This window comes from Arvicola amphibius, chromosome 2, assembly GCF_903992535.2.
Source record: "Arvicola amphibius chromosome 2, mArvAmp1.2, whole genome shotgun sequence".
NCBI classification, from domain to species: Eukaryota; Metazoa; Chordata; class Mammalia; order Rodentia; family Cricetidae; genus Arvicola; species Arvicola amphibius.
In genome coordinates this window covers 63515538-63534351 of record NC_052048.2, presented here as the reverse complement: position 1 = coordinate 63534351, position 18814 = coordinate 63515538, and positions in this window count along the sequence as shown.

Here is an 18814-nt window from a genome sequence, read left to right as displayed (position 1 = left end):
GTATTCTGTGAACTTTCCACCCCAGCCTTCTATGGCATTGTAGCCCTAAGAGGGCTCTGATTTAGGGAGTCGGAACCCAGCTCGCGTATGGCAGGGAGGAGATCGAAGAGAATTCTGCTTACTTGTCTCTGACAGGGTGAGTTCTACTGGCCAGATCATGGCTCACGTCTGAGCTGGCCTCCTGAGACCCGAAGGGCAGTGCGATCTCCATCTCTACAACTCTGCGGGGACTCCAGGCCAGGTCTTGGCAGCGGCCCGCCGGAATGCCAGGAGCCTTGGTCCAGTAGAGCGCTCCGGGCGCCCTCGCAGCTACAAAGCGGGTTAAAGTCTATTTTCCAGTCGACTGCTCCGAAAAGCCCCCGCTGCTGATGCCATTCCGGCCCCCTTGGGCGAGAAGGGGAGGTGGAGGCGAGAGGAGGCTGAAAGAGGACCGCACCTTGCAGTCCCTTCCCATCCTGGACGGCCCAGGGCCGGACCTTCGGACTTCCCTGGGTACCCACTCGTTTACCGGTTCTGCGCTGAGCGCCTACTCTCTCACTGGTTTCTCCGGATCTCTGCCGCTTTTCATGATGCTATTCTCACCCCCCCCCCCACGTCGTTCCTGTCTGGGACTGTCCCCCTTCACCTCCCGCTTCTCTGTCCACGTAACGCCTAATTCCTTCCCTTTTGTCACGTCCTGGGTCAAAGGGACATGCCTGGCTGGTGGGGCCTTGATCAGTAAAATGGCAGAGGTGAGGATCTGGAAGATGGTCTTGTTGGAGCAAGGCCCGGGCAGACGCAGGTTCCAGTGAATAAAATTGTCTAGGCCTATGCTCTGGGGAGACAACTAAGTGATGGGCTCTCTATGAAGACAGAACCCGTACCATTGCTGGTCTCTGGGGCTGAATCCGATCGGCCCATATTTAGGCTCCCGTTTTCTACCTTCACTTCTAGCCTGGGTAGTAGCTAAAACCTAGTTAAAGGAGGCAAATCAGGTAGGAAAGCTGGGACTGTCTGCACCATCCCAGTCTTTTATCTAAAGTACCTGCTTTGGCCATGACAACTCCTAAATCACAGACTTTCTAGACCACAGCTTTCCTTGTAGTGCTTTTGAAATTCTTTGACACCCATTGTCATTTTTTTAACCCCCACTCTCCTACAGATGATGAAGTAGAGCACAGAGGAGCTTGACTTGAATCTGGTTACTGGGTGGAGGAGGAATAGCCTAATGATCCTGGCCCATGCCAGGTTCCACCCCTAATCTGTTCTGTGGGGCTACAGGCCGCCCAGACTTCTATCCCTAGGGTGAGACAATGAGATGCTGCGGTGTTCTGGGCAATTTCTCACTTACCCTTCCTCACTCTTCCTCTCCTGTAATTCCCCAATTCCCTCTGTCAGTCTGCAGACATGAATCCCTGCCTGATTCTCTGTTTCTGTCCCCCTTATGGCCTCTTCTTTCTAGCTACTCCCCTGCAGCAACTGGAAAAGTCGCTAAGGCTTCCATCCCTTTATGGATTTTGCATCAAAGTTCCAGCCTTCTCTCGTCATGCCGTCCACCCTCCTCTGCCCCTCCACGGATTGCAAGCCTTTCCTACCACACCTTCCATTACAAAGATACCCCTCCTTTCACCCTGGACTTCTGCCCAGTTCAGTCAAACCTGCACTCTTCCTTCCCATCCAAACTGACGAGCTCTGCAGGAGACTGAAGCACATCACACACACACACACACACACACACACACACACACACACACACACATCTGCCAGGCTGTTTTCTTCTCAATCTACATCATCTACATCTGTCCAACCTATCGCCATGATTTCTTCAGAGAAACTTGGCTCCTACTCCGCTGGTCAAACCTGAACCACCTGTACTAGTTCTGTCTCTTTCTCTTTCCTTGGTCTTTGAGGTGACATGCACCCAAATCCAGACTCTGAGACTTGATAAAAAATCTTGCCTTGGAGCTGGAGGTGGCAGCGCTTACCTTTAGTCCCAGCACTCAGAAGACAGAGGGAGGAGATACTCAGGAAACAGAGAAGACAGAACTATGAGTTTGAGGCCAGTCTGGTTTACAGAGTTCCAGGACAGCCAAGGTTACACAGAGAAACCCTGTCTTGGAAAAACAAACAAAACAAAACCTCGGTTGCATACCCGTTAAGAGGCATGCTTTCTATGGGAAGTCTGCAGAGATTAAATCAGGTAACACATGGTGCCCAGAGCCAACACCCCACTCCGTAGAAACCCTGGATTAAAGTTACCATTGCTACCCTCTTTGTCGTGATAACCTAAGCAAGCATTTTCAAGTCTTCCCTTTAGCTGTGAGGCTGTGGTGCAATGTCTGGCCAAGCCAGGCAATCTCTGCATCAGAGCCTCTGCTAGTGGGAAACTCCATTCAATACAGTGCCCTCATCTGTATCCCTTGCAGTTCCCATCTCCCTGCTTCCTCTTTCCCCTACCTCCCCTGCAGGTCTCTCCACCCCTCAGAAGATTTTTCTTGTCTCATGTTTCCCTCTGTCTTCTCTTGATTTTTTTCTTAATCATCCACCTTTTTGTTTCCACTTTGAGACAAGATCTCATTCTGTAAACCTGGAACTCACTATGTAAATCAGACTGCCCTTAAAAAAGTGATTCTCTGCCTCTGTCTCCTGAGAGCTGGGATTATAAGTGTATGTCATCAAGCCTACTGACCATCCAGTTTTCTGAATAACTTTTGCCTCTGGCCAATTCTCCCACTTCCTCTGTACTCAAGCCCTGCAGTCAGACTTCTACCCCATCATAACAGGAAAACGGTTTGCAAGACTCCCACACTTTCGTGACCATTTCCTTGCAAGAGTAATATATGCTTAAGATGACGACAGGCCCATCCTCCTGGAGTTATTGTGAGGCAGAATGAGTTACAGTGCCCACATAGTGGACTTGGGGCAGTGCCCAGCACATAGTGAACTCTTGGTAAACGCTAGCTGCTATTGCTTTATGGAGCTGTGTTCTCCAATTTGGGAGTCAAGAGCCACATATACTAACTAGGTGACTAAAATGTTGATGACCCAAATTTAAATGTTCTGAAAATGTAACTATGTACTATACTTGAACACATAAGCAAGAAGTCCAACAATGTAAAATAATATACACTGTGTTGGCTAATTAGGTATTAGGCAGACTTAGTGTTTTTAAAATGTAAAATATCATATTAATATTTTCTGTTTTAGTTGTATATTGCAGTGAACATATCAGGTTAAATGAAATTAATTAAGATTTTTCTGTTTTCTTTTTAGTTTAGTTTGTTTTTGATGTTGAGACAGGATCTTATTATGTAACCCTGGCTAGTCTAGAACTCACAGAGATCTGTCTGTATCTGTTACCACACCTGCCCTGTTTTCTTTTTAACTATTTAATATGGCTCCCATAACACTTAAAAATCTGTGTCTCATATACATTTCTATTGAACAGAGTTGCAATAAATTTAAAAATAAAAAGGATAGGTGGGGGTAGTGGTGGTATATATCTTTATTCCAAGCACTTGGAAACCAGGGACAGGTGGATATCTGTGAATTCCAGGCCAGTCTGGTCTACAGAGTGAGTTCCAGGACAACCAAGGCTACACAGACAAGGCTCTGTCTTGGGGCAGGGGCAGGGGAGAGAGGAATTTGGGAGCAGGGAAAATGGGTTTAAAGTATTTATTTTTGAGACAGAGTTTCATGTATTTCAGGTTGGCCTTACTATGTCATGAAGGATGGCCTTGAACTCTGATCTGTCAGTAAACTGTGTTCCCAGCCCTCCTCAGGGAAGTCTTGGAGTAGATCCACAGATGCTTGCACCTCTTTCTATGACTTTAAACACTATGAAACAGAAAGAGGAGGAGGAGGAGCTTGGTGACCCACACTTGTAATCTCAGCACTCAAGAGGCTAAAGCAAGATAATCTCAGATTCAAGTCCAGTCTCAAAGGGAGAGGATACCCCATTGGACACTTTTATAGCATGCTTCTCCATCGATTGAAAGAATATATGCCTCTCACTAAATATTCACTGATGAATATTTTTTATTCGTTATAACATTTCACTGGGTTGAACTATTGTGTGAGTGTGTGTGTGAGTGTGTGTGTGTGTGTGTGTGTGTGTGTGTGCACGTGCATGCACTGGGGATGGAGTCCAAGGGCATGCCCTTGTGCATGCTAGATTAAGTGTTCTCCCACTGAGTTATGTTGCCACCTCTTAAACAGCCCCCTACCTGTATCTTATCGCATCTTTATCATATGCATCTGTATTATTTTATCTACCTTATTGCATCCGTATCATATGTCCATCTTTCTTTTCTATATACATTTCCAGAAGTGTCTTTTCCAGTCATAGTTGTCTTTGGACTCCGCAGCATCAAAACCTCCAACTACCTTGTCTTTTGGAAATTCCCTTCCCTAATTTTCCAAAAGGGCCCTTACTGCCTGAGAGTTGCTTTTTCATTGTGTCTATCACAGCAGATGTCCATCACGGTGTCCTTGGTTTACGTCTCTTCTCATTCTACTCAATTACTCTATTCTAATCTAATCTGTGTATCTCCTCATCTGTCTATCACTGTGCATCTGTGTGCACACAGGTATGCATTTGTGTGAAGGTCAGAGATCAACACTGGATGCCCTTTTCAGCCACTCTCCACTTTCTTGTTTTTGTTTTTAAATACAGTCTCACTATGTAGCCCTGCATGGTCTAGAATTTGCTATGGAGACAAAGCCTCGAACTCACAGAGATCTGCCTGGCTTCTGCCTCCCAAGTGCTGGTATTAAAGGCATGGGCCATGATGCCCAGCTCCACCTTATTGCTTGATTAAGGTCTCACTGAACTTGGAGTTCACTGATTTCACTAGACTGGCACAGTCAGCAAACCCTGGGGATCGTCCTCTCTCTAGTTCCCTAGCTGTGATAGTTTTCCATACCAATTTGACACGACTTAGAATCGCCTGAGAAGAGTCCCAATTCAGAAACTGTCTAAACCAGGTTGACCTCTCTGTATGCCTCTTTATGGGGATTCTTTTGACTCTTAATTGTAGGAAGACTGAGCCCATTGTGGGTGGCACGATTCCGTAGGCATGGAGTCCTAAGCTATATGAGACAGAAGACACCTAAATGAGAGGGAGCATGCAGCGTTTGAATGTTTTGTGTCCCCCCTAGTTTGATGGTGGATGTGATGCCCCAAATTTCCTGTCTTGACTTGCCTGGAGCGATGGACTGCAGCCTGGAAACTGTAGCCCTAATAAACCATCTCCTCTCTGTGTCGGTCAGGGCAATAGAACTGAAACTAGGGCAGCAGAGCCAGGGTTCCAGACCTGCTGCTGCACTTGTCTTTGTGGGTGTCAGGATCTGAATCAGGTCTTCCTGTTTGCATGGTAGACACTTACTGACTCAGCATCTCAAAGCCCTCTATCTCGATGCAGGTTCCCCACTCTTGTAGGTTTCCTCAGATCAAATCGCTAAGCTGTACATGCTTGTCGTATCTTCTTGGGTACCTCGACCGGCCCCTTAGACATTCCTCTACTCCAAAATTGAGCTCTGCCACTCCCCTACCAAATGGGTGCCTTTCTTTGGATTCCCTCTCCTGACAGTGGGCCCACCTTTCTGCAGGACACCGGGACTTGGCCTTGCAGTGCCTGTGGGAGCCTCTTTTTCTCAGTGACACCCTGCAAGCCCACTCCTTTCTTTCCATTCTGAACTTCTGCTGTCACTGGCCTGATTCGAGCTTCTGTTTCCTTTCCCTAATAAGAAACACTTAAGAACTTCACAATCTCTCCCATCTACAGTTCATTTTATACGTCACCACTAAACTCCAACTACCACACCAACTCCAGTGTCGTCTGTGTGGCATAACATATGTCATTATGTCGGATAGGAGCTATGTGTCCCTAGGCTTCCTGGAGGTCAGTGGCAGATGGCCCAGTATTAGCCACCACTGAGGCATAGACGGGTTTCTCGATTAGCTGGCTATGCGACATATGGACTTTTCACAATCTCTTTTATAATAATGATATTCTATATATCTACAAGACAAGGATTATCTCTTCAGGAACAGCTCTGGGATAGGGAAGCACAGTATGGGAATGTATAAGACTACAACAGAACCCTTGTCATACACGGGGTGTATAATGAGCAAGGGAATAGATGGGTTAATGTTGATGGACAAAGACTGTAATACTTTGAACTTTACGGATAGGCTTGCTAGATCCCAACCCCCATAGTGTCTGCTGCATAAGAAGGTACAAAAAAGTATATTTCAGCAGGTGCAGAGAACTGATTAGGCATATTTGGTCACTAGATGAGATAAAGAAAGGGTTAGAAAGAGGAAAGGCCATGATAGCGATAATGAGACAGACACTTTCTATTCATAAGATGAAACCACTTGTCTGAGGTTTATGTTCCCAAGGACAAGATTTCCTACTCTAAGGATGTTTTATGCCTAACACCTGTTCCTGATGATATACTTTTCTTAAATATTGCTGATGTGACTAAAAGAAGCTTTCATACTGTGCCAACCAATGATACATGACCTCCTGATTTGTTCTTTGTTTGAATACTATATAATGAAAACATAAATTCAGTAAAATTGCAGCAGATTCCAACCACTCTCTTGTGTGTTGTGTCTGTCTGTCATTTGCTGAACTTGTGCCTTCCTGTTACCAAGACCCTGCTTCTCCCACGGTTTGAGTGGCTCCCCTGAGCCGGTCCATGGCATCCAACATCACAATTCTACACTGTTAAAGTTTTTTCACACAGTGATGGGACATAGGACAGTTTCATAAATAAATGACTCCAATTTTTATCTGCATTGTGGAGATGATAATAAATGCCTTCTGATTGAGTTAGAAGGAGGCAAATTGATACCCATGCATATATTGCTGTTACACATAGTATGCACTCAATAACATTGACTGTTAGTGTGACTATCTTCTTTCCTCTCTCTCTCTCTCTCTCTCTCTCTCTCTCTCTCTCTCTCTCTCTCTCTCTCTCTCTCTCTCATTAATTTTCCCTCTGGTAGAGCAGGATTTGTCTGGCCTCAAGTGCTAGTCTTAAAGATTTTAGGATTTAACTTTTTTGTTTGTTTGCTTTGAGACAGGGTCTCACTGTGTAGTCCAGGCTCGTCCCAAACTCACAGAGATCTACTTGTCTCTGCCTTCCAAGTCCTGTGGTTAAGGGAGTGCACCACCGCCCATTGTTTGGCCTGCATGCATGGTGTCCATGGATGTTAGAAAAAGATGTCAGATCCCCTGGAACTAGAGTTACAGATGTGGGGGCTGCGGGCTGAACTAAGTACACAACTTCTGAGCTATCTCTCCAGCCCCCTTGTCTTCTTTTTAATTATATGTTTGCATATGTGTCTATATGTGAATGGGTGTACAGGTTCTTTCAGAGGCCAGAAGAACGTGTCAAATCCCCTGGAGCTGAAGTTACAGGAAGTTGTGAGCTGCCTGATGCAGGTACTAGGAACCAAACACCTGTCTTCTGCAAGAGCAGCAAGCGTTCTTTGCCACTGAGCCATCTCTCCAGCTTGGCCTTAAGAACCCTCCAAGTGAGTCTTTCCTTTCTGGTCTCCTGTTCTCTGCTCCCCTGTGGGCAACATGCACTGGAACAAGATGGTCACAGCCATAGAATTCATCCAGGGTATCTCTGTGTGTGTCTAACATTTTTCTCCTCAAAGCCGAGATCAAAACATCACACCAACCACAGGTTCCAACCCGAGTGCGGAGAGGAGGGAATTGTCATACAGGCGTGCAGTGAATGACATGTAAAGTCAGCGCCATGAGAAATTTTCTGTCCTGTTCACTGTTGTGTTTCCAACACTCAGCCCATGGTTACCTGACATACAATAAATATTCAGTAAAGATTTTTTTGACTAAATGTATTAATCTGAGAAACACATTTCAAGGTTATGTTTGTTCTGAGACAGTGTGAAAATGTAACTTCCCTGCCCTGGGACATTTGCCATGAAAGAAGAAGTGTGATCTCCTGCTTCTGATTGACAGCTTTCTTTCTAGGACATCTAGGAAGAAGACTCCTCCTATAGAATTCTGGACTACTTTGGAAGAAAACTTGAAGACATCTTGAACTTGGAACCTGCTCACTAAGGGACAAACTCTTAGTTGATGTACTGGTTAGTTTTGTTTTGTATTTATTTATTTATTTATTTATTTATTTATTTGTTTGTTTGTTTGTTCTGTTGACTTGATACAAGTTAAAACTATCTAGGAAGAAGGAATCTCATTGAGAACTTGCCTGTATCATACTGGTTTTTAGGGAAGTCTGTGATTTTTCTTTATTAATGATTGATGTGGGAAGGTCTAGCCCATTGCAGGTAGCACAACCCTTAGACAGGTGTAATAAAGGTAATTGAGCAAGTCAGGAAGCAGAGTTCCCCCAATGTCTTTGCTTCAATTCCTGCCTCCAGATTCCTGCCTTGAGTTTGTGCCTTGGCTTCCCTTAGTGGTGGATTGTGATATGGAAGTGTGAGCTCAAGCCCAATAAAGCCTTTCCTTCCCAAGTTGCTTTTGGTCATGGTGTTTTATCACAGCAATAGAAGAGCAAACTAGAGCATTCGCAGTGGCTTGGTTCAGCCAGGACCTTGGCAAATCCAGCACCCAGTCAAAGAAAGGACATGACGTGATTATCAGAAAGAGCTGGGGTAGGATGGTTTAGCTGGTGAGAAATGGGCAGAAGCTGGGAGATGGCATCTCTTCCTTCACCCTTCAAAGGTTGAAACCCTGAAACAGAGAAAGTTAAAAGAAGCATTGTGTGGGCCAATGAAAATTCAAGCCCCTCGGTGGCACTCAGTGGCAAGGGATGTCAGCAGGCTGTCTCTTCCAGCCTGCTCAAGGCTCACCTCCCTGCTGCCTGCTCGCACAGATGTGCTGACGTGTCTATGTCTGAATGACTTTGCATTATTCAACACACACATTTCTTACTCTTTCTCATTGGTTGAGTGATCTGACCTGGTGGCTCCTTTCTTCTGAAGCCTGATGATCTCAACGGGGTGTCAACTTTACTTCTAACGACACGGAAGACTACATGTGAAGAGATCCTTTGGCTGCAGAACATGGAAGATCTATTTTATTTGAGCTTCTGTAACAAGTGTTGCAGACCTATATAAATATACACAGAATGTATAAAGAACAGTCATAAACCCTGTCCCCGGCATCCCAGTTATTGTTATCTATTTTACTGTATTCCTTTTACTCTGAGCTGCATTATGCCTGTCATGTTTCGTCCTTATAAATCTCACCATGAATCTCTGGGAGGAATTTGTTTGTTTGTATGTTTTTTGGTTTTCAAGACAAGGTTTCTCTGTGTAACCATGGCTGTCCAGGAACTTGCCCTGTAGGCCAGGCTGGCCTTGAACTCAGAGATCTGCCTGCCTCTGCCTCCTGAGTGACGTGACTAAAGGCATACACCACCACTGTTTCTATGAGGAATGTTTTTATTTTATTTATTTGTACATTTTTATTTTGTTTTGTGTTTGAGAATGTTTTTAAAGTGTCCATTTTATTCCTTTCTTTTTAAATATTGTGTGCACAATGTGTGAATGCATGCGTGTGTGTGTGTGTGTGTGTACATGCATGAATGTATACACATACATGCAGGTACTAAGGAGTCCAGAAGAGGGTGTCAGATATCCTGGACCTGGAGTTACAGGAAGTTATGAGATACCTGATGTGGTTGCTTGGAATTGTACTCATGTCCTCTGAAAGACCCACAGGAGCTCTCCACTGTGGAGTCATCTCTCCAACCCCATCCTGCCCCCAGATTAACCCTTTTCTCATGGAAAACTCCAGTCATCCTTTGTAGAGACAAAGGCATAAAAGACAAAACGTATTATCACTCAACATTAACCACCAGTATCTTCTAGTCTTAGAAAGACATCTTTTTTCCAAGATGGCTGAAGTAGTACAAAGCTAAGGAAACCATCTTCCGTGGCCCAGGGATTACAGGAAGCTTGGACTGGAACAAGTGGGCTCCAGAACTGGGGTTTGGCTGGGACAGAAGCCAGGTGGGCCAGAGCTTGGACCTTAGCAGCCCAAGAGTGAGAGAGCCAAAATAAGGCTTTGGAGCAGCCATGGCAGGAAGTCAGATCCAGAGCCCTGAGAAGTGACACCCCGAGGAGCAGAAAGAAATCTGGCTCACAGAGGGAGGTGGTGGCACTCGTGCCTGGCTATCTCTTACTGTGTAAAGGGGAGAAGAAAGGAAGACCTGGCTCCCAAGAGTTTCTGGCCATACCCCCTCTCTGTCCCAAATCTGGGATCAAAACTGTTAGGAGAGGAAGCTGAAAATGTAGTACTGCCATCCCCACACATAAGAGTAGAGGAGGACATTTGAAAGTCAAATCATTCCTGGGGATAAAGTCCTAAGAAAGGTTAACTATGGGGGGCAGTGCACAAAATACACAGAGGGGAAAAAGTATTGTAAGAGTTAGCCAAACCCATAAACTGTGGGACCAAATTTGCAAAAATCCCCACATAATGGAGTAAAGGGAACACTCCTGCATTGCTGGTGGGAGTGCAAGCTGGTACAGCCTCTTTGGATGTCAGTATGGCAATTTCTCAGAAAATTAGGAAACAACCTTCCTCAAGAGCCAGCAATACCACTTTTGGGTATATATTCAAAGGATGATCAATCATGCCACAAGGACGTGTGCTCAACTATGTCATAGTTCATAGCAGCATTGTTTGTCATATCCAGAACCCGCAACCTAAATGCCCCTCAACAGAAGAATGGATAAGGAAAATGTGGTACATTTACACAATGGAGTACTACACAGCAGAAAAAAATAATGACATCTTGAAATTCGCAGGCAAATGGATGGACCTAGAAAACATCATATTGAGTGAAGTAAGCCAGATAAACAAATATCATATGTACTCACTCATAAGTGGACATAAAGCAAAGAAAAACCAGCCTATAATTCACAACCTAGAGAACCTAGACAACAATGAGGACTCTAAGAGAGACATACATGGATCTAATCTACACGGGAAGTAGAAAACAAACAAGATCTCCTGAGAACATTGGAAGCATGGGGACCATGGGAGAGGGTTGAAGGGGAGGGGAGAAGCTAGGAGGGGAGCAGAGAAAAATGCATAGCTTAATTAAAATTAATAAAAAAAATAAATAAGTAAAAAAGAAGGAAAAATCCCACATAAATTAGAATTTAAAAAGCTGGTGCCTTAGCTCAGGGGTAGAGTATGTGTCCAGCCTTCAAAGGACCTTGGATTTCAGTAGCCAGTGTAAAAGAAAGGGGACAGGGGACAGAGAATATTGGATATCCTATTTTATATGCAAAAAGAAAAGCCTGAAAAGTACATTAAGAAGAAACTTAAAGGATCAGCAAGAGGTCTTAATGGGTGAGGACACTTGTGGCAGCCCAATCCCTTGAACACACTTGAAGGAGAGAACCCACTCCCGAACATTGTACTCTGACCGTAGTTAGTAGAGGGCCGGCTTGGCTTGCAGACCTCCTCAGAACTGCATCAATTGGGTTTGGTGCTACACACCAGTAACCCCAGGAACCAGGAAGGTGGAGGCAGGAGATTCAGGAGTTCAGGATCAGTCTTGGCTGCAAGAGATCCTGTCCCTAACCACCACAAATAATCTAGGATAGTTACGTAAAACAAGAACATACACACACACACACACACACACACACACACAATACCAAAGAGAAAGAGGTCTTACAAGAGGCAGAGAGAAATGATGGGTTCTTAGGAAGTAAAGACAGATTAACTCTTAACAGTGCATTGCTGGGAGACAGCAGGGTAAGTCATCAAGTCACTGAGAGAAAATTACTTACAGCCTAGAACTGTATTTTTAGCAAACGGTGTCTTTCAGGAATAAGAATGAAATAAAAACATTTCAGACAAATAAAAAAACTGAAAATCTTCATCAACTGAACCTCAATGAGGAAATTTTAGGCAGAAGGAAAACAAATGGCTGCAGAAGCAAACGCTGAGGTGGAAGGTGAATGGTGAATGGCAGAGGCCCGCGATGTTCCCTAAGAATTTATAAACCACAGCAGCACACAGGTTGGGGTTGTGGTGACCAACGATAAAGCCCAGCACATCACACATTCTTCTGAAGGGACGCCAGGACGGTAACAAGCTACACATTTGTGGAAGTTAAGGGCCAGCAAGATGGCTGACCCAAGCTCTATCCCTGGGACCCACATGGAGGAAGGAGAAAGCCAACTATACAAGCTGGCCTCTGACCCCCGTGTATACACATGAATAGCCAAATATAACAAGAATTTAAAAAGTGGAGGGAGTTAAACATGCTTGATCAAATGTTCGGGGCCACTATCAAAGGGACGTACATAGATTGTTTCTTCCAAAGCAGTAAAGGGGAAAAGGCAGGGTGGGAAGAGCGGGAGGATGGACAGTTAAATACCAACGAAGCCTTTCCTAATGAAAATTATAACCAAGAATGCTGGAGAGTGGTGCGGGACAATTCTGTATTCTGTCAAGTATGTTTTAAATAAATGCTGATTGGCCAGTAGCCAGGCAGGAAGTATAGGCAGAGCAATGAGAACAGGAGAATTCTGGGAAGAAGGAAGCTCTTTTCCCCAGTCCTGTCCAGACACAGGAGAAGGAAGATGTGATCTGCCCCGCTGAAAAAGGTACTGAGCCATGTGGCTAACATATTCTAGAATAATGGGCTAATGTAAGTTATAAGAGCTGATAAGAAGCCTGAGCTAATGGGCCAATCAGTTTTATAACTTATGTAGACCATCTGTGTAATTCTTTGGGACCTAACAACTGTGGGAACCAGGCAGGACAGAAACCCCAACAAGCAGGCCCTCATGTTACAGGAAAGACGGTCCCTCTGTTCAGAGCACTTGCTGCTTTTGTAGAGGACCTAAGTTATGTCCCCAGCACCCACACCAGGTGGCTCACAACTGCTTCTGACTCCAACCCCAGGGGATCTGAGGGTCCCTTCTGGCATTTATAGGCACTGCACTCGCATGTGCATACCCACACATAGACACACATGTATACATACGCTTACTGCACTCACATGTGCATACCCACACATAGACACACATGTATACATACGCTTACTGCACTCGCATGTGCATACCCACACATAGACACACATGTATACATACGCTTACTGCACTCACATGTGCATACCCACACATAGACACACATGTATACAAACACTTAAAAGAATAAAACCTTTGAAAGAAACCTATAATAAACGGAAAGCCTCGCATTCAAGGTTTCTAGAACAGTGCAGGAGTTTGTCACAAGGCTGAAGGAGCCCCACTCGGGGACACTGATCTGCTTAGAAAACAACTGAGAAAACATGGAAAGCATCTTAACAAGAAGTGTTAGAGAATCTGTCACTGGCATTCTCTTCCCGGAGACGGAACACAATCGCTGAGCGACTCTAAATAAACACTTAAGTCACAGGAATCTAAAAATTGATGTCAAAACAAAAGTTTGACTTTCTCTTTCTCACAAAAAAAATTTCCAAGAGTTTATCATCAAATTACAATGTCAGTAGTAGAGAGGTTGAAGGCAGGATTTCTCCAAAGTAGGGAAGTTGGGCAGACACGAGGGTGGGGGTATAGGTGGTAGCTCATCTCTAACCAAGACTCTGCATGTGATCGTGACCTGAAATTGGTGGGGAAGTAACAATCACCGGAAACCCCAACAGCCTCTGAAGTGCAAAAAGCTAACGGCGAGTGCAAACTGTTTTGGTTTGCTTGTTGTCGTTTCTGTGTGTGCGCGTGCCTGTGCAGGTCAGCGGTGACCCTTGGGTGCCGATCCCTAGTGGCCATTCATGTTGTTCTTGTTTTGTTTTCGTTTTTGTTTTTGGACACAGGGTCTCCCACTGAGACTTTAGGCTAGGGTTGCTAGCAAGCTAGTGAGCCCCAGAGATCCGCCCATCTTTTTCTCCCTGGAGTTAGGATTGCAAGTACAACCCATTGTGCCAGTTTTTGATGTGAGTTCTTGGGATCCAACTCAGGCCCTCGGGCTTGTGCGGTGAGCATTTATATCATCTGCGTTCTCTCTCAGGCCAGATTTTAGTAACTAGTTGAATATGATAGGACAGGCCTGCCCTCTCAGATTTTGAGGAGAGTAGGAAGATCAGGAGGTCAAGATGATCCTTGACTACACAGTTAGTTCCAGGGCAGCCTGAGCTATGAGACCCTGTCTCAGAAACATATGCACATAAACCTTGTTGGATTGTTCACGGAATAAAGCATTATAAAGGGGGTGCTGTTCTGCCAGTCACTTCCGTCCTGCTGTTCAGAAAGAACAATCACAAACTTGGGAAAAACCCTTGAAAATTTTAGAAAACCAGGAAATACATATGATGCTCACTTTGTGACAGTGCAGTTCTCATGACATTGGCTTTTGCAAACTATTTCCTGAATTATTATCATTTTTTTGAGACAAGGCCTTGAACTCAAAGCAATCTTTCTGCCTCCGCCTCCTGAGCACTGGAATCACAGGTCTTGCCACCATGCCCACCTTAACTGACTGGGCAATGCCTAAGGAGTAGGAATTGTCTGAATTGACAACATTCTGTTCCAGCGAGGTGTGGAGGCAGAGGCAGCTGGTCTGCAGAGTGAGTTCTAGGACAGCCAGGGTTACACAGGGAAACCTTGTATTGAAAAACCAAGAATAGAAAGAAAATATTCTTTTTCATGGAAAACCATTTCACGAGTGTAGGAACCCAATTTATGATTGTGCAGATTGGCATTGGTGAACCTGACATAAACTCGAGTAGTTGGGAAGGAAGAACCTTAACCGGGGGGGATTTCCTCTGCCATGTTGGCCTAGGGGCAAGTGTGTGGGGGCATTTTCCTGATGAAAGACTGATCTGGGAGAGCCCAGATCACTGTGGGCAGTGCCATCTTGTAGTGGTATTTTCTTGTTGGAACCACCAGTCTGCAAATAAAGACAAAGAGACTTCTTATTAATTATGAAATCTCGACCTTAGCTTAGGCTTGTTCCTAACTAGTTCTTATAACTTAAATGAACCCATTTATATCAATCTACGCTTTGCCATGTGACTTGGCTACCTCATCTCCATACTGCCTGTCCTGCTTCCTCTGAGCCTGGCTAGCTACTCTGTTTTGCATCTAGATTCATCCCCAGTTCCTCTCTTTGCCCTAAAAGTCCCTCCTAATCTCCCCTGCCTAGCTACTGGCCTTTCGGCTCAAGCAAACTAATCAGAAGGCACCTTGGCAAAGACACATCTTTACAGTATAAATATCTCATACCACTACCTCCTGGAAGGTGGTTCTGGGTTCTATAAGAAAGTAGCTTGAGTGAGTCCTGGAAGACAGGGCAGTAAACCGCATTCTTCCATGGCCTCTGCTTAGTTCCTGCTTGAGTTCCTGTTCTGACTTCCCTTACGATGGATGGTGATGTGAGAGTTAAAGAAACCTTTTCCTTCCCTACTTGGTTCTGGTCAGCGTTTTACCGCAGCAAGAGAAAAGGAATACAGAAATTGGTCCTGAGTGTGGGGCGCTCCTGTGATAGACCTGACGGTGTTATTTTGTAGGAGGACTGTAGAAAGATTTTGGAGTTTAGGGGCTAGAAAATACCATTGAGTGCTTAGCCTTAATGAGCTGTTATGAGTGCTTGGGATGTAGGAACTGTGAAGAGTGCAGCCGCGGATGGAGTCCTGGCTGTGATGGTTCAGAGGGCAGCAAGCACTCTATCAGGGACTCATGGGAGGATTTGGATTAAGATTCTGCAGAAGTGAAAGCTTTGCTTTGCTTGGACATTGGATGTTGGTCAATGGGAGCTGAAAATTCATCTTTGGTTAATAAGAGACCACCATCACTGAGGAGAAATCATCCAGGAAGTTGTGATGGCTAATTTTATGTCAAGTTGACACGTTAGAGTCGTCTTAGAGGAGGGAACCCCAAGTGAGAAAATGCCTCCATACGACTGGGCTGTAGGCAAGACTGTAGAGCATTTTCTTAGGGATTGATTGGGGAGGGCCCAGCCCATTGTGGATGGGATCATCCCTGGGCTGTTGGTCCTAGGTTCTATAAGAAAGCAGGCTGAACAGGCCAGCAAGTAGTGCTCCTCCATGGCTATTGCATCAGCTCCTGCCTCTAGGTTCCTGCCCTGATATCCTTTGATGATGAACCGTGAAATGGAAGTGTAAGCCAAATAAGTTTCCTCCCCAACTTGCTTTTTGATTATGGTATTTCATCACAGCAATAGAAACCCTAAATCAGAAGAAGTGTTACCCCAGGGTCACCACACAGAAGTGGTGGGCCAGACAGGGTAAAAAGGCTTCATCTAAAGCTGGCACCTGAATTTGGAATTGTGTAAGAGTCTCCCGTGTGATACTGGCTTTGAAAGCAGGAAGGGTGCATTTTCTTGACAGCAGCTGGGGCTTGGCACTGCAAGAGGTCCAGGAGAGGACACTGGCAAAGGTATAGCTTCGGCTACAAAGGAACCACCAGGATTAAAAGGGTAATAGAGTCTGAGGCTTGGGACCATGTGGTAGATTTGGAGTCCCTAGAGAGAGGTCAGGAGGCCATAGGCGCAACATCAGTTGCAATGAAGATCCCAATATTGGATTGCCACAACTGTGGTAGGTCCACCGAGGGTAACAGCGGAGGTGGCGTGGAGCCAGGAGACAAACTGTGGGCCATGAATAGCAGAGCTGGGGAAGTGGAACTGTTCAACCCCTTTGGAGCTCAGAAGGTCATGAGTGAGTCCTGGAGATTGGATACCAATCTATTTACACTGCTGGACTTTAGTTTCGCTTTGATCTGTGCCCTGGTTCATTCCACTTGGAATAAAAATTATTTAACTTGTTTTTAGTTTATAGGCACCCACAATTAAGAGACCATGAACATTTAAGAGACATCACTATTTTTCTAAGATGTTCTCACTGTGTTTCCCTGACTGGCCCGGAACTCACAGAGATTCTCCATCCTCTACCTTCTGAATGCCACCGCACCTCCTGATCTTGAACTTTTAAAATGTTGAAAAATTGTAAGATTTTTTGAAGTTGGATTATGTTTTGTATTATGATATTAATCTGAGATTTTGAAAATAAACAAGAAAGAAAAAGTTATGGTTTAATAGTGATTTGTGTGTCAGGTTGACAAAGGGACAATTCCACTAGTTAGTTTTTGTCAATGCCATACAACTCAGAGCTACTGGGAAGAGGAAAGCTCTGTTGAGGAATTACCTCTGGCTGATTGGCCTGTGGGTGAGTCTGTGGGGCATTTTTTGATTAAGGATTAATGTAGGAGGGCCCAGCCCACTGTGGGAGGTGCCATTCTCAGGAATATGGTCCTGTGTTGTGTGAAAAAAAAATTAGTTAAGCAAGCCAGTAAGCAAGAGTTTGAGGCCTCTGACGCCAGGCTGCTGTCCTGAGCAGCCATCCCTCAGTGATGAACTACAAGCCAACAAGCCCTTCCCTCCCCAAGCTGCTGTGGTTGGTTATCTTAGCACAGCAACAGAAAGCACATCAGGACAGCCAGAGACAAAAGTTTTGAGTTGGAAATCAGTGAAAACTACAGTGCAGTTGTTGGTTTCTGGAAACAGTGCAAATTTGCTGTGAAGCTTGGGCAGGTGACTTAACTTATATGGTCATTTCCTTTTCTGAAAAATGGGTCTGAATCATGGAACTCGCCCAGTATTCGGTTGTCAGGAGCCGGTGAGTAGATGCAGAAGATGCAGTTAGACTAGTGCCTGGGGTACAGCAGACATTTAGAATTTATTTGTTAAATTTTGTGTGTTTTGTCTTTGTATGTGAGAGAGACAGACAGAGGCAGAGACAGAGAGACACAGAGAGAGACAGTCAAAGAGACAGAGAGAGACAGGGAGGGAAAGAGACAGAGACAGACACACAGACAAAGACAGACACACAGACGAACAAATAGACATATAGACAGAAACACAGACAGAAAGACAGACATAGAGAGAGACACAGGGAGAGACAAACACACAGAGAGACAGAGAGGGAGAGAGACAGACTGACAGACACACAGAAAGACAGACACACAGAAAGACAGACAAACACACACAGACAGAGAGAGGGTATGTGCTAGTGTGTGTTTGAGTGTGTGTACATGTGCTTGCCATGACATGTATGTGGACGTGTGCTTGCCATGGCATGTATGTGGATGTGTGCTTGCCATGGCATGTATGTGGACATGTGCTTGCCATGGCGTGTATCTGGATGTGTGCTCGCCATGGCATGTATGTGGAGGTCAGAAGACCACACCTGTGGTTTTCCTTGCCTTCCACCTCATTTGAGACAGAGTCTTTCATTGCCTACTGGCTCACAAGGTTTTAGGACTTTGCCTGCTTCTGCCTCCCATCTCACAGTAGGAGCACTGTGATTACAGGTGCAATTACAGAGACTTGAACTCATGTCCTTACGCTTGCTCTGCAGGTACTTTATCTACTGAGCCATCTCTTCAGCCCATAGATTTAAGATAATTACTATGGATATTGTTTCCAGAGGTTCCTCGTGAGCAGTTGAGGCTTAGCTCTCAACTCCAACATATAGCTAAAGGCAGTCTTGAACCTTTGACCCTTTCTCCTCCTTCTACCTCCCAGGTACTAGGTCCCCAGGGTAACACCAGCACTCCTTAGTTATGCCAGCTCCCGCGGGTGCCCAGGTGTGGTGAAGATCACCAGGGAGGCTCTTCTACGTGGTTCTGATGGGAGTGAGTTTTACAAGGCACATGACTCGGTCTACACCGGAGCCCTTCACCATTGGAAGGTTTAATGGTGTTTCTGCATCTGCAGAGGTTAAGCCAAGAGCTTCGTCCCCACGTTGTCACGCACATAGTGGGGGATTTAAAGGTGTTGAG